The following is a 17,150-nucleotide window of genomic DNA, read 5'->3' as shown; positions in this document are numbered from 1 at the left end:
GGATCGACGACTTTGGTCCTCGACCCAATTATTGATGGCTACCACCTTACCAGTGTCCTTATGAACGGTGGCAGCAGCCTCAACCTGATCTATGAAGATACAGTAAGAAAAATGGGAATTGACCCATCAAGGATCAAACCCAGCAACACCACCTTCAAGGGGGTGATCCCTGGCATCGAAGCGCGCTGTTCGGGCACTCTCACTTTGGAAGTAGTATTCGGCTCTCCGGATAACTTCCGGAGCGAAGACTTGATCTTCGACATAGCCCCCTTCCGTAGCGGCTATCACACCCTCCTAGGCCGAACGACATTCGCTCGTTTCAATGCCGTCCCCCATTACGCCTACCTCAAATTGTAGATGCCCAGACCTAGGGGCTTCATCACAGTCACTGGCAACACAGAGCGCTCTCTTCGGATGGAGGAACACACCGTGGTCTTGGCTGCCGAATATGAAGGGCCGAGGTGCCAGCTCGCCATCAAGGCGCATGAGGTAAACAAGCGAGCACGGGCCCTATCTCCGGCCAAGGGGCCTCCCTGCGTTCGATGTACATAGGAATATGTCCCCCATGGCCTGCCCACCACACAAGCTCACCATGTGCCTCGACATCACAACTTCACGCTCAAAGTACCATGGGCAGCTATGGGGTTTATCACCAAGAGTTCGGTTCGACCGCACCTTGGAATAGCGCGTCTTCGGACGACGAACATGTACCATCTAGGACCTATCCGGCATCAAGCCCCACAAGGACTCACCAACAGACAATCAACACAGGGAGTTGCTCTCTCCAACAGAAGCAAAGGCGCAGACGTGCAGTAGGGCACCGTTCGGGAGTTAACCCACGCATCAAGGTCCTACGTAAGCCTTTCATGTGTAATTTTTTCTTCCGCTCTTTAAAAGAACTTATCCTTTCTGACGCTGTGTTCGGCAGTTTGAATTGTACGATTAAACGTCACGAGCCCATGGGAAATAAAAGCAAGCCTTTTTCAGGTCCTTATATAGTTATTTGTATTATGCTCTTTTTCCCCGCTCTTCGATCTTGTCTTAAAACCCGTCTGGCGTATATCTGCCACCACATGCAAACCATCTAATAGACCCGGGGCTCAACCGTAATGCTTGCCCCGCATGCTATGTCCGGCACCAGACTTTCCAACGTGTCTGGCGTCTCGGATATTGCATTAAATGCATCGGTTCCGAATTATGTCTTGGGTCAATAGTTGGGTTGCCCCGCTCCTGTGCTTGCCTTTTTACGTTCAGCATGTTTGGCTAAGAAGGTAAAAGGAGAACCACTGTGATTTTACTTCCGTCTAGCTCGGTTAAGTATCTCAGTGGAAAAAGCCGAAAACTGACTGTCATAATAGGCGCAAACTGGTCTGCATCCGATGACTGGTGTCAAACCTAAAATTGTTGGCGATTAGACCATGTAACACAAAGGATTTGTCCTCACCCAAATCAGGCGGTAGATGCTTACCCCTCTAGTTTTCCTAACATTTTCCCACACTAGGGGCTGGTTATCAGCCCCCATAGTCACGCTCCTATGGCTAAGTGAAAGTCATAAAGCCGCATAGTCTGATTGCCTTGTTCCCCTCCTACACTACCTCCTTCGGGCACCGAGATGTCGGCTAAGGGTTATAGTGCGGAGGATGGAACACCCCTCGTAGTATCTACGTGGGGGCTGAAGCCGACGACTGGTAACTTTCAGGATAAAACGGCCGCACGGGAGTCAGAATTAACGTAAACATATGCAAGTATGATAAACCATGCAAAACACAACCGCACTATAAAACATAAAGGTTCAACCATAGTTTCATACATCACGGCACAACTACTCAAGGATTACATCCTTGGAACACAATGCCTCTACGGCCCGAGCACGGTCCATCACGGCGGCGAAGTATTGCTCCGGGCGCCTGTGTTCCTTTCCAGTTGGGGCCGGTCCAGTGGCCATCTCGACAGGCTTTATCTTCGGCCAGTGCACCATGGTCTTCGAGAACTCCATCCGAGCCCCCTCGATGCATACCGAGTGCTTCACGTCATCAACGCGGGTGGCGGCATCACACAGCTTCGCCACCAGGCCATAGTAGCTGCTCGGTATGGGCTCGGAGGGCTAGAGCCGGACACAAAGGTCCTTCATGGTCGGCTCTGCCATTCGGTGCAGCTCCATCATTTGCTTCATTTGATGAACAAGGAGGGGAGGGTGCTCAGGCGCGTGGCAACTGCGCCCAGAATAACCTCAGCTCGGAGTCACCCTCATGAGCCGCATAGTGCCTGGAAGCATCTGCTGCACTCCTCGGGAGCTCAGTAAAGGCGCATGCGGAACGTCAGACCCGGGTAAGCAATGCGAATCTTTGGCCTCCAAAGACATTTTGAAGTAAGTACTGCTTACCATTCACAATTTGCTTTACTTGACGGAGCTCCTCCCGAGCTCCTTGCGCTTCTGTCCGCGCCTCCTAGACCTCCGTCTTCATCTTCGCCAGCTTGGTGGCATGCTCCTTATTCTTCTACTCAAGGTCCTCACATTTAGTGATGCCATCCTTGAGCTCTTGTTGCACCTCGGCCACCCTGGCCTCATGCTTCTCAGTGTCATCTTTCACCGACATGAGCTCGACGGCCATTCGTTCGGCTGCATCGGCTTTCGCCTTCCACAGCTCAACTTTAAGGCTCTCGACCTCTGCAGCACCAGCTGTAATGATTTTCTTACTTAGGGGACCATCCTGAAAAGTCTACTTAACATAAGTTATGCAAAGGACTGTGTCTCGAATAGACTAACCTTGTGCTTCGTTGATCCGCTTGTTGACGAGATTGAGCTCTTCCTCAGAACCCTCCAGCTTCCAATTGATCTCAACCAACTCAGTGGCATTGGCAGCAGCCGCCAATGTCGAAGCCTGCAAAATAGAAACAAGATGATACTTCGGCCAATTAATGCCTTTACAATTTCGATCCTCTGCCAGGTTTTTTCGCAACCTGCCAGAGTCTCGGGGGCTGCTACATATAAGGATTGCTCGAATCTTATTACAAAGAAAAAAACATTACTTTGTTTATCTCAAAGCCCGTTAGGAGGCTGCCAAAAGCATCTTTCAGTCCACTATTAATGGACCGAACGCTTTGCAAAACCGCACCCATCAGGGTGCGGTGTTCCGCGACTATGGAGGAGCTTTTCATAGCGTCCTCCATCATGTCCGGCCACTCGGCCGCGACCCGTCCGCCGGTGTTCGGCGCTGGCGGCGGGGCCCCTGCTCCCCTTTGGTGGGAGATGGCTCTGGCACTCCGGAGGGCCGTTCAGGCCCTGGAACCATCGTCTGAGAGGGCTCGGCTTGCCCGAGCTCCTTCTCCTTGTCTTCGGCGGCCATGACGATATCCTCACCCCCACGAATTTGGCACGGGTGGGGTCCTTTGGAACAACACCTCTCCGGTCTCTCCAGTGACCGGAGGGGGCGCGACATCTGATGCGCCTCGGGTCTCCGCCAAATCATTTGGCGGAGAAGTACGCTGAGACATCTAGTCATTGGGATGGTCACGTGCCGGGCTGCAATATGAAGGCACCGATGATTTTAGTAATGTGTTAGTAAAATCAGCACCCAGACAAGTCTTCGGACTTTTACCTTTCGGCGCGGGGCTTGACCCTAGGAACCTTCTCCGGGATCCGCTCCGAGGCTGCGGACTTTTCATCAGAGTCCGAACTGTCATCAAGAAGGACCAGCTTCCCCTTACCCCTCTTCTTCGGAGCTGGAGAAGGGTTCTCCCTTCGGCTTCGGTCGGTGCCGCTCTCTTCCTGGTGCGGGAGGAATCGCTCTCCTCCTCCTCTTCTTCTTCCTGGTCCCCTCTTGTGCAGAGGGGGCGTGAGTGTCCGTGGACTTAGTGTCCGTATGGACTCGTGGGTGGAGGCCCTCCCTGCCCCCTTGTGGGGTTCTTTTTCTTCTCCTTCTTCTCTGGCGCTTTGTAAGGTGCCACAGTCAGCATCTCTCTTAGCTGGGCACACATGGGGTCTTCGGGCAGCGGGGCCGGGCTGCCCATCTTCACAGCTTTCTTCAGCCAACCCTGGAAGAATAAGAAACATGGGATTGAGAGCCCTAATGGAAAGGCAAATATCCAAGCATAAGGGAGAGCGGTATCGCATTACCTTCTTGGGGGGGTGTTCAGCATTGAGGCCGACGTCTTCCTTCTCGGCTGGCCAAGTCTCTCGTGGCTTGAACAGAGCTCTCCACAACTTCTCGTGGGTGGTGCCGTCGAAATTTTGCACGGAGCAGGGGTCTTCGGGCTTCCAGGACCACATCGGGGTGGTCCGAAGTTGGCAAGGTAGCAGACTGCGGTGGAGCATGATCTGGACCACATTGGTTAGTGTGACCCCCGCCTCTATCATGTTAGTGACATGCTTTTGCACTGCCTTCACCTCAGCGTCATGCTCCCAGTCGAGGACCTTTCTGGTCCACGAGGTTAACCTTGCGGCGGGTCCGGATCTGAAATATGGAGTAGCTGCCCAGTTTGCCTCGCAAGGCTCCGTGATGTAGAACCACTCTTTCTGCCAGATCTTGACCGTGTCTACAAACACGCCCTCCGGCCAGCCGAGTTGGGTAAGCCTGCTCACCATGGCACCCCCGCAATCCACATGCTGGCTATCAACAATCTTCGGCTTAACATTAAAACCTTCAGCCATAGATCGAAGTGCGGCTGGACCCGGAGGAAGGCCTCGCAGATGATGATGAAGGCCGAGATGTGAAGGAAAGAATTCGGAGCCAGGTCGTGGAAGTCGAGCCTGTAGTAGAACATCAACCCTCGGACGAACGGATGGATGGGGAAACCGAGTCCCTGGATGAAGTGGGGGATGAACACCACGTGTTCACCGGCGCGGGGCGTCGGCACGACCTGGCCCTCCTTAGGGGCCCGATGGGCGACGTTGAGGGAGAGGAAGCCTACTCGCTTCAGGTCCTCGATGTTGTTGTTGGTGATGCACGAGGCCTCCCACTTGCCCTTTGCTCTAGATCCGGCCATTGCCGAACTCGACTTTGCGGAAAGATGGGTTGGATCGCTCGAGCTCTGTAGATTGGGCAAGGCTGTGGCGAGAGGAAGAAGAAGGCGTACGAGGACAATCATGGCTGCTCCCTTTTATAAGTAGTCGTAATACCAAGAGTCATGTAAATGCGCCGCCCACCTCGCCTCTTCCCGATAAACTTGTGGCGTTATGCACGAGTGGGATACTGTGAATCATTGATCAAATCCCTTAAAAAACGAGACATGATCTCCACCTCGAAGGGACGTGCCATCAAAGGAGCGGCCTCGAGCCACGCATCGAGTCTTCATGTTTATGATCGGACGCTACCCTTCGCCAAAAGTTGTTAGTCAAAGGCACTGTTCACACTCGAACAATTGGCCTTCGAGGCCAAGTAAAACAGGTAGTTCGGAATCCGGACACGGCTCGGTGTATGGCCGAATTGGTTCAACCATCGTTTGAAGGCTTAATTGGAGAAGGACTATTCCGAGTACTCAGAAGAAACGGAACACGCCTGCAAGCCGGAGTCTGCAGTCATGGAAGTTATAGGAAGCCGGCATTGAAGGCTAGTTCAGGGGCTACCGAGGGAGTCCTGGACTAGGGGGTCCTCGGGGTGCCGGCTCATCTCACGTGAGCCGGACTATTGGGCCGCACCGTATCCGGACCGAAGACTTTTTGTGCCTTGGTGTGTACCCCAAGTCAAGATGGAAGATTCGACATTTCCTTGATGTATCTGACTATCTGTAAACCCTAGTACCCCTTGAGGGAGTCCTGGACTAGGCGGTCCTCAGGCGTCCGACCGGTTAGACATGGGCCGGACTGATGGGCTGTGAAGATACGAAGACCGAAGACTCTCTCCCGTGTCCGAATGGGACTCTCCTTGGCGTGGAAGGCAAGCTTGGCATCCAAATATGAATATTCCTTTCTCTGTAACCGACTTTGTACAACCCTAGTCCCCTCCCGTGTCTATATAAACCGGAGGGCTTAGTCCGTAGAAGGAGGATAATCATAGTCATGCAGGCTAGACTTCTAGGGTTTTAGCCATTACGATCTCGTGGTAGATCAACTCTTGTAATACTCATATTCATCAAGATCAATCAAGCAGGAAGTAGGGTATTACCTCCATAGAGAGGGCCCGAACCTGGGTAAACATTGTGTCCCCTGTCTCCTGTTACCATCGACCTTAGACGCACAGTTCGGGACCCCCTACCCGAGATCCGCCGGTTTTGACACCGATATTTGTGCTTTCATTGAGAGTTCCACTGCGCTGTCGTTAAAAGGTTTGATGGCTCCTTCGATCATCTATAACAATGCTGTACAAGGGGAAATCTTCCGGCACTCGCCCTTGGGCGACGTGCTAAACTCATTAAAAACTCTATCCTTAGCGGGGGATTCTCAGCCGAATTATATCCAGTTTGAACTGGAGGCTGATGACGGAGAATTTCATTTCCCACCCACCGCCAACTTCATAGCCACTGTCCAGGACCTAACCGACATGCTCGATTACGGCTCCGAAGACATCAACGGTATGGATGACGATGCTGGAGAAGAGGGGGCTCAAGACCCGCCGTTCACCGGACGATGGACGGCCACCTCCTCATATGACGTATACATGGTAGATGCACCGAACGAGAATAGCGGCGATGACAAGTAAAATCCAGTAGAGGATGAGCCTCCTAAGATACAACCAAAGTGCCGGCGTCAGCAGCGCCGCTCTAAATCATGCCGCAACAAAGACAGCAACACCGGCACAGGAGACGATAACATTCCGGACGGTGCCGAAGACAGAGAAGATCCCGACGAAGAAACTGCCGACCAGGACGACCGGGAAGATGGGCGAGTTAGCCCTGATGAACAGGCCATAAACGAAGACTCGGAGGACAGTAATTATCTTCCGCTCTGCGAGGAAGAGGTGAGCCTCGGCAACGAGGATTTTATCGTGCCTGAGGAACCTCTCGAGCAGGAGCGCTTTAAGCGCCAGTTAATAGCCACTGCAAGGAGCCTAAAAAAGAAGCAGCAGCAGCTTCAAGCTAATCAAGATCTGCTAAACGATAGATGGACTGATGTCCTGGCAGCCGAGGAATACGGCCTCAAGCGCCCAGCCAAAAGTTACCCGAAGCGTAAACTGCTACCTCAGTTTGATGATGAGGCACTGGAGCCCGTACCATCATCGCACAATGCGGCTGACCGACCACCACGTGGTCAGGACAAAGCGGCAACTCAGGCCGAACACCAGCCTTCTCCACCTCACCGTAAAGGCAGAGATAAAACAGCTCGAGGACATACCTACGACCTGCGGCAGGGCTTGGACAGTGGAGCAGGTCAGAACAGATCGATCTATGGATCACGGGGACGCGCCCCGACACGTGACAATGGCTATCTAGCCGGACGCAACAATCAAACTCACGCCCAGGCCGAGAACCGCAGACGGACTCCATCTGAGCTATGTAGCGACGTGGCCCGATATAGAGGCTCTGCACACCCCCTTTGCTTCACTGGCGAGGTGATGGATCACGAATTCCCAGAAGAGTTTAAACCCGTAAACATCGAATCATATGATGGGACAACAGACCCCGCGGTATGGATCGAGGATTTTCTTCTCCATATCCATATGGCCCGCGGAGATGACCTTCACGCCATCAAATACCCCCCACTAAAACTCAAAGGGCCAGCTCGGTACTGGTTGAACAGTCTGCCTGAAAACTCTATTGGCAGCTGGGAGGATCTGGAAGACGCCTTCCGCGACAACTTCCAGGGTACATATGTCCGGCCACCAGATGACGATGACTTAAGTCACATCGTCCAACAGCCCGGAGAGTCAGCCAGGAAGCTCTGGACTAGGTTCTTATTTAAAAAGAAGAAAATCATCGATTGTCCAGACGCCGAAGCCCTCGCGGCCTTCAAACACAGCGTCCGGGATGAATGGCTCGCCCGCCACCTCGGTCAATAAAAACCAAAATCCATGGCAGCCCTTACCGCTTTAATGACCCACTTTTGCACGGGAGAGGATATCTGGCTCGCTTGTAGAAGCAACAGCGCCAGCAATCCGGGTACTTCAGAAGTCCGAGACGACAACGGCAAGCCACGACGCGATAAACACAAGCGTCGCAATAATAACGAAATAACACGAGACACGGCGGTTAACGCCGGGTTTAGCGGCTCCAAACCCGGTCAAAGGAAAAAGCCATTCAAGGCAAATAGAGACGGACCATCCAATCTAGACAAGATACTGGACCGGCCCTGCCAGATTCATGGCACCCCCGATAAACCAGCTACTCACACAAACATAAGCTACTGGGTCTTCAAACAAGCCGACAAACTTAATGCCAAACACAAGGGGAAGCGGCCGCCCAGTGACAGTTATGACGAAGAGACTCGCCAGCCGAACACCGGGGTTCAGAAGCAATTTCCCCCCGAAGTGAAAACCGTAAACATGGTATATGTGACGCACACCCCTACAAGGGAGCGCACGCGAGCACCACGGGACATACACGCCATAGAGCAGATCCCCCCCAAAAATTGGTCATATCCGTCCCGACGGTCTGGCAGCTCTGATCATTGATCCAATTATCGATGGGTTCCATCTCACGATTGTCCTTATGGACGGCGGTAGCAGCCTTAATCTACTCTACCAAGAAACTGTCCGCAAAATGGGCATTGATCCTTCAAGAATCAAGCCCACCACAACTATCCTCAAGGGAGCAATGCCCGGCGTAGAAACCCACTGCACGGGCTCTATCACACTAGAAGTTGTTTTCGGTTCGCCGAACAACTCCCGAAGCGAGGGCTTGACCTTTGATATTGCCCCGCTTCACAGTAGCTACCATGCACTTCTGGGACATACCGCTCTTGCTCGTTTTAATGCGGTCCCACTCTATGCCCGCACAAAACTTAAAATTCCCGGTCCACACGGCGTCATAACAGTAAATGGAAATACGGAACACTCCCTCCGTACAGATGACCACACTACAACTATTACGGCCGAAGTACAAAGCGGCCTTATCAAGCTGCATAACTCATTGGCCATTAAGCCGCCGGTCTCTATTAAATGGAACCGATCAATCTCAGAGCTGGAATAGTAGTTCGGCCTCCGCCGTTCGCCTTACACACTCGTGAGGGTTACACCGTGCATGCATAACTACACACTCAAAATACCCTGGTCATCGGCGGAGGCACAATACGGAAAAGCTTACAAGCACTCCCATTTCCTCCTTTTCTTTTCTAACCACTTTTTATCTCTTATTACAGGTGGCTCAAACATTGGTCATCTTACGGACTCTTTCGGAGTTCGGCTTCATACACTCACCCAAAGGTTATTCCTGTTAAGGAATCCTTCCACCGAGGCAAGGCAACGCAGACGTGCGACAGGAGGTCCAAATAATTTTGTGTAGACCGCACTCTCTATTTCGAGCCTGTAAAGTACCTTCTCCCTCAGCCTTCGACCACTGGCATGTCAAATAGCCGGGGTCGTGGCGTTGTTATTTGTACAATGGCAATTGACATATCAATCAAGTTCCAGTGAACATAATCCGTATCCACTATTTGCTTCTTTTAAAGAGCTAAATTCTTTCCGGTTGTTTCACACTCGCACCTCGGCACAATCGCCAGGGGCTCGATATGGGAACAAATGAGTTGCCGGCAAAGTTCGAACAACTTTATAGCACACTTCGGCGTCACGAGTTTGGCCTTATATGAACCAGCTCCGAATCATGTCTTTGGTCAATAGTTGGGTTGCCCGGCTCCTGTGCTTACTACCCTATGTTCCGCTATATCGGCTAGGGTAGTAAAGGGAGAACTACTATGATTGTGTCCCGGTTCATCCGGATGAGCACCTCAGTAGAGAAAGCCGAAAACTGACTGTCATGATATGGCGAGAGCTGGTCAACCACTCGATGACTTACTAGAATCTTTCGCTATTCTTTCTGTACTAAACGAAGGGCCGTTCTTAAGGTCACCCATGTAACGCACCATATTCAGATAAATGCGTACATACTAGGGGCTATATCATAGACCCACCATAAAACTCCTATGGCTAAGTGAAAGTGTTAAAGCCCTATAGTCCGATTGCCTAGTTCGCCGCATTCACACCTCCTTCACGGACCAAGACGTTGGATCAAGAGTGATCAAGTGCTTTTCCGAACACCCCCGCATCTTATGAGAGGGGGCTGAAGCCGAGGACTGGAAAACTTTCAGATTATATAAAAAACGGCCGCACAGGAGGAGCCAAAACTTCTGGGAATAAACTTAAAATTTCATAAATTCATTTTTACAATCCCAATACATTTCACTCAAATATCATATTTTTTGAGCACTGACCCTCTATTAAGCGAGCACCCTCTAAGACGTCATTGAAATAATGCTCTGGCATGTAATGGTCCTTGCCTTTGGGTGGACTCTTCGCTGCAATATCGGTGGCCTTCATCTTCGCGCAGTACTTCTTGACGCGGGCAAAGGCCATCCGTGCACCTTCAATGCACGTCGACCGCTTAACGGCGTCGATACGCGGCACCGCATCAACAAATCGCTGCACCAAACCGAAATAACTATTCGGAATTGGCTCAGTCGACCACAGCCGGACTATGACGTCCTTCATGGCAGAGCCGGATATCTTGTGGAGCTCGGCCCACTGGGCCATTTTCTCGTTCAGTAACAGCGGACGCTTTGGCGCGCCGAATTGTGACCAGAAAAGCTTCTCCGTTGCGCATCCTTCCTGCGCTTGGTAAAATTGCGCCGCATCGGAGGCACTCTTCGGCAAGTCCAAGAATGCGTCTGGGGAGCTCCACATTTGATAAGGCGGGGCACACTTCGGAATGCCGAATTTGGTATGTAATAAGAAAGGCTTACCGGCCGCTATCTCCCCAGCTTGCCGGATCTCCTCCCGAGCCGCTCTAGACTCGGATCGGGCTTCTTTCGCCTCCCGTAAAACCTTGTCAAGGTCTTCCGCTTTGGCTTTGTTATCCCTCTCGAGGAATTCGCACCGGGCAGTGGTTTCTTTTAGCTCGCGCGCCATAATAGAAATTCTCTCCTCATACTGGCGCCGAGCAGCCTGTTCGGCTTTTAACTCATCAGCTGCCTTATTGGCAGCCAAATTACTCATCCGGGCTTGCTCCTTGGCTCGAGCAAGTTCAGCCCGAAGGGTCCCCACCGCGGCAGCACCATCTGCAGTTATGCATGCCTCAGTATACAACCCCAGCTTCGTGCTCATGTTATCATACATATATATACTGACTGCCCCGAACTCATACCTTGTGCCTCGTCGAGCCGCCTATTAATAAGCGTGATGTCATCATCCGCCACATCAAGTTTTTGCTTCAAACCTGCAACCTCCGCAGTGTGGGCAGTCGTCATGAAGGTAACAACATGTGTTTCAATTAATTAGACTATCTCCTGGGCATATCTTTTTCGATCCTCTGATTGCCTCCCTTTGGACGCCAACCAGAGTCTCAGGGGCTACTACCTATACACAGGTGCATTTTGCGTATAGAGCACAATTGAAAATATTATAGTACGTACCTCGAAGCCTCTTAGCAGGCTCATGAAGGCTTCGTTCAACCCGCTTTTCGCGGATAGAATCTTTTCAGCCACCGTACTCATTAAGGTACGATGTTCCTCCGAGACGGACGCATGTTGCAGCACGCCCATCTTTGTATCCGGCGCCTCCGGATTCCTGGGGGCGGTCGTGGAAGCATAGACTCCCTTTGAAGGGGCATGTTCACTCGACTCTAGAGTCGCTCTCGGCTGTAAGCCGGATAGCCCGAGACCTTTATGGTTGATCCCCGTCGGGGCCACACACCCCGGGTCCCGGGCGACCGAAGTTTCACCTTCGGGCGTTGTCTTCGATGTCCCCCGCACCACTTGTTGATCGGGAAGGATCCTCCGAGATGACACCTCAAAGTCGTCCGCCCTATTGGGCGAGGAAGCCTGTGGAGGCGTTTCGCTTTCCATCATCTCCGGAAGCAGATCCCCCGAGGAGGAGAACTGTTGAGGAAGACTACGCGCCGGACTGCAAATATGTATGTTAAATGTCACCCTAGTAATAGGAAGAGGAACGGGATATGTTTAAAACATCTTGATTCACTTACGATTCGGCTGAAGGCTTGTCCTTCTGGAGGAACTGTGTGACAACGTAGCCTTCCGAGCCTGAACCACCTGACAGGGGCGTCTTGCCTTGCCTAGGAGCCTTTGCCTCCCAGACTTCGGAGGCGGCCCTTTTCTTACTATGAGGAGAAAGAATGACAGCTTCTCCTTCTCTTTTGTCTTCGGAAAAAGGAGCCTTAATCTCCCCGGACACAGTGGTTGGTGTACCTCCGAGGCTACCTTTGACTCCCTCGCTCTCCTTATGGTCCTCCCTCACCGGCACTTGGCATGACGCCGGGACCAGCATCCTTGTTAGCACGGGACTAGTTGAGTCTTCAGGGAGAGGGGCCGAACACCGGATTCGCTCCGCCTTCTTTATCCAGCCCTGGAAAAAGGCGGTTTTCTCAGTATCCTATTATGAGATGTTTAACTAAAACTGTGTTCGGGAGTCAAGTGCTTACCGAGGTATCCGGATGGTTGCGGTCGAGGCCTATGTCCTCTGTCGTATCCGGCAACTGTTTTCGTGTTCTGAAAAATAGCTTCCACATTCCTCTGTGCGTCGCACCAAAGAAGTGCTGAAGGGTTCGTGGTCCTTACGGATTGAACTCCCACATACAGAGTGGTCGTCGCTGGCACGGGAGGACCCAGCGTACTAACATTACTTGAATCACGTCGATGAGTTCAGTGTTCTCAAGGAGACTCCGTATGCGGCTCTGCAGAGTCTACACTTCATCAATTGATCCCCAGTCCAACCCCTTATTAACCCATGATGCGGGCTGAATTGGAGGGCCAGATCGGAACGTAGGTGTAGCTGCCCACTTGGTACCGCGGGGTTCAGTAATATAGAACCACTCCCGCTGCCATAAGTCGGAAGATTCTGAGAAGGATCCCTTTAGCCAAGGAGCATTGATGAGTTTGCTCACTGCGGCACCACCGCACTCCGCTTGTTTCCCATCGACTACCTTTGGCTTCACATTAAAGGTCTTAAGCCACAAGCCGAAGTGTGGGGGAACACGGAGGAAAACCTCGCATGTGATAATGAACGCCGAGATATGAAGGAAGGAGTCCGGAGTTAGATCATGAAAATCTAGACCGTAATAGAACATGAGCCCTCGAAAAAAGGGGTGGAGAGCGAACCCTAGCCCTCGGAGGAAGTGGGCGATAAACACGACCCTCTCACTAGATCTGGGAGTGGTAATAACCTGCCCTTAGGCAGGAAGCCGTTGGGGGATTTCCGCGGTCAGGTATCTTGCCGCCCGGAGCTTCGCGATATCTTCCTCTGTGACGGAAGAAGCCATCCACCGGCCTTGAGGGCTGGATCCGGACATGACTGGAAGACTTGAACAGCCAAGTCGAACCTTGGGTGATGGAACTCGAGGTTGGAGAGGTTGAGAAAAGGTTTGACGCAGAGGGGAGAGACGGGTCTTAACCCCTTTATAAAGGCGATGAATATCGAACGCCTCCTCCTAAGCCTTAAAACTTGCCTACTCCTAAGGAATCATGCCAACCAAACGGTTGGGTTACCCACGCTCGTATCAATGAGAATCCCGCAATAAGGGGACACGATCTCTGCTTCGACAAGACGTGCCAATAAAACCGCGTCTCGAAACATGGGGCGGCAGGCCGAAAACGGTTCGAAATAATGACCGGGTGATGACGTGGAGTCACATTACCAAAAGTTGTCAGCGGATTGTACTCGTGGAATATTATACTCTCTACAGTTGTACGTGGGATTTGTTTTGCAGAGCCGAACATGTTCGTTGCGTCCGAAGACTGTGTTGGAGTATTCGGAGAAGGAACCCGCCTTGCAATGCCGAAGACAATCTACGCGCCGGACACCTCGTCATTGAAGCCTGGTTCAGGGGCTACTAAGGGAGTCCTGGACTAGGGGGTCCTCGGGCGTCCGACCGGTTAGACATGGGCCGGACTGATGGGTTGTGAAGATACGAAGACCGAAGACTCTCTCCCGTGTCTGAATGGGACTCTCCTTGGCATGGAAGGCAAGCTTGGCATCCAAATATGAAGATTCCTTTCTCTGTAACCGACTTTGTACAATCCTAGTCCCCTCTGGTGTCTATATAAACCGGAGGGCTTAGTCCGTAGAAGGAGGATAATCATAGTCATGCAGGCTAGACTTCTAGGGTTTTAGCTATTACGATCTCGTGGTAGATCAACTCTTGTAATACTCATATTCATCAAGATCAATCAAGCAGGAAGTAGGGTATTACCTCCATAGAGAGGGCCCGAACCTGGGTAAACATTGTGTCCCCTGTCTCCTGTTACCATCGACCTTAGGCGCACCGCTCGGGACCCCCTGCCCGAGATCCATCGGTTTTGACACCGACAGCCCTGGTGTCTATATAGAATAGAGGGTTTAGTCCATAGAGGCTAGGAGAACAATCACCATCCTACTAGTTAGGGTTTAGTTCCTCTGATCTCGAGGTAGATCAACTCTGTAACCCCCATATACACAAGCAATCTAATCAAGCAGGACGTAGGATATTACCTCTTAGAGAGGGCCCGAACCTGGGTAAATATCTTGTTCTGCGTCCCTTGTTCCCCATCGATCCAAGATCCACAGGTCGGGACCCCCTACTCGAGATCCGCCAATTTTGTCACCGACACCCATGAACCGAGATTTTTCTACACTATTTCTAGAGCAAACATAACACCCTCGAGACCTATCCGGCCAGACCCGCTCTACCACATGTTTTTGACCACTGTGTCATAATCGAGATGAGTCTTCCACACGTTCTCATAACGAAACGAGCGTTGGACGCGAGGCCAAGCAGTTGATGCAATAGTTCTTAATTCAGCCAAAACATAACAGTGATCCGAGGCTGTAGAACTAATATGTTTTACACTGGAAAATTTAAAGAACTCCAAGAAAAGATGGTTTGCTAGTGCTCGATCAAGTCGAGTTTTTACATTTGCTTCGCCTTTTTGCTTGTTATCGTAGATAAACAGAACTCCTCTCCAAACTAGATCTTGAAGAGAGCCAAAGTCGACAGTGTCACGGAAAGCCTGCATCTGCCATGCCGGTCTTGCGTGCATGCTGAAATGTTCTTCTGCAAACAGGGTCTCGTTGAAATCACCCATACATAGCCACCCATCATGCCTTATTGCAAACAAAGTATGAAGGAATTCCCAACTATAATGTCTGTTCTCTGCAATTGGTTCCCCGTAAAAACTAGTAAACCGACAAGGAGGTTGGTCATAGTTCTTCCTCCTGATCGTGACATCAATGTGTGCTTGGCTATAGTTCTTGAGTTCCACATGTATTTAATCACTCCAGAACAAAGCAATTCCTCGACTGATGCCATCACTATCAACAACAAAACTACCTGCAAAGCCCAACAGAGCTTGCAAACTTTCAACTCTTTTCCCCCTTATCTTTGTTTCCACGACAAAGAGAAGGGCCGGGCCTTCTTGCTTCACAATCTTGCGAAGCTCTCGAACTGTCGTTGTGTTCCCAAACCCTCGATAGTTCCAGATCATAGCATTCATTGGCTCTGGCAGGGCTGACTCGTAGCCGCTACTGTAGTACTAGAATTTTCTGGAGTAGGTCTCTTATTTTTCTTGTCCCACTCGACGACGGAATCATCCTCTGTACCCATTTCTATAACCTCAGCTGCTTTTAGTTTTTCACTCTTATATATAGAGATATCCCACATGACCATGTATAAATATGTATACATACATGTAGATGCAAAGTTTAATTGTTCATATATATATATATATATATAAATCAATCACGTAGCAGTTCACAATTGGAAAAAATATATATAATTCATCTGCTCCTGTTTGTTTATTTGGATTTGCTATTTCTCATGTGCCTGGAATTCCTTTTTGTGCAATCACCTTTTTCCTTCTTCCTTTCCTCTTGGCGGGACCTCGTCGGAGAAGAACTAGCCCTACCATCTATCTTAGGGGTGAAATCATGGCCCGATTATCTATTTTAGGGAGAAGCCACAACCCCATTGTGTATCTTAGGGGTGGGGTGCAGGGGTTCGCCAGAGGTTTTCATGGGTGGTGCAGGGCTTGGAGGGATGGTTGGTGCGGTGGCCAGCAATGGCGGTGGGGTAGGTTGAGGGGAGGGTGGGGCGGTGAGCGGTAACACTCGTCGACCGTGAGTGGTGGATGCCAGCGGTTAGGGCGGTGTAGGCTAGGGGCGATCGGGAGGAGGAAGAAGGAAGGGAGGAAGAAGATGAACAATAGCATGATCTATTTTGGACCACTAGATCAAGATCTAGTGGCTAGTGATAAAATTGACTGATGGCAACGGATAGAGGGTCCCTTTTTTATTTCTTTCATCAACAAAGTTATTGCTTGTTGACTAATATAATTTTCTTCGAAGAACCAATCCATGGTTGGATAGTTAGCAGGATGGTGATATCTTCAACCCAACATGGATCAAACCACAGTGGGAGGCACATTTTTCTGATAGTGAGACATCTATGGTGACTTCATCAATCTTGAACCTCCACAACTTTGGTCATGTATGTAGTAAGCGATGGGTGTGTGATGTGTGAGCATGTGCGTATGTGTGTGCCTCTACGTTGTTTCTTGAAACAAAACTCCATAAATTAAACATCATGGTCATTGGTCATGCATGTCGATGAGATTGGTTTGGTACTGCCGCAGGAAAGTTTGAGACCAGCAATACTAGTGCACAATTGACCATTGTGCCCCTCTCATCATTGACCCCACCAACACTCTCTCACAATCGCCTTAGAGTGCACTATGGAAACCAGGTTTGATCGGATCCCACAACTGACCCCTTCCGATCACCTAGTATAAGAGGTGACCGAGTGCTCAGGATCAGTGTGAAATCTAGCAGGGATGAATGGAGACGATATAGCCAGCGACAACTCTTCGACATCATGAGTGATTGATGCTCAGAAAGGGATCTATGAGGGGACCAAAGGTTGATGGATGAGCGACTCGAGGTAGCCAACACGAACATGCGGGGAAGATGGCATAAAGTGATGAGGAAAGCACGACCTAGACAAATGAGATGAAGGACAAGCTGAGATTACTTAGCCTTTGAAATTGCGAGGAGAGGATATCATATTGGAAGAAGATTTTG

Source organism: Aegilops tauschii, chromosome 5 (assembly GCF_002575655.3).
Source record: "Aegilops tauschii subsp. strangulata cultivar AL8/78 chromosome 5, Aet v6.0, whole genome shotgun sequence".
In the NCBI taxonomy this organism is placed as follows: Eukaryota; Viridiplantae; Streptophyta; class Magnoliopsida; order Poales; family Poaceae; genus Aegilops; species Aegilops tauschii.
This window is presented reverse-complemented; position numbering follows the sequence as displayed.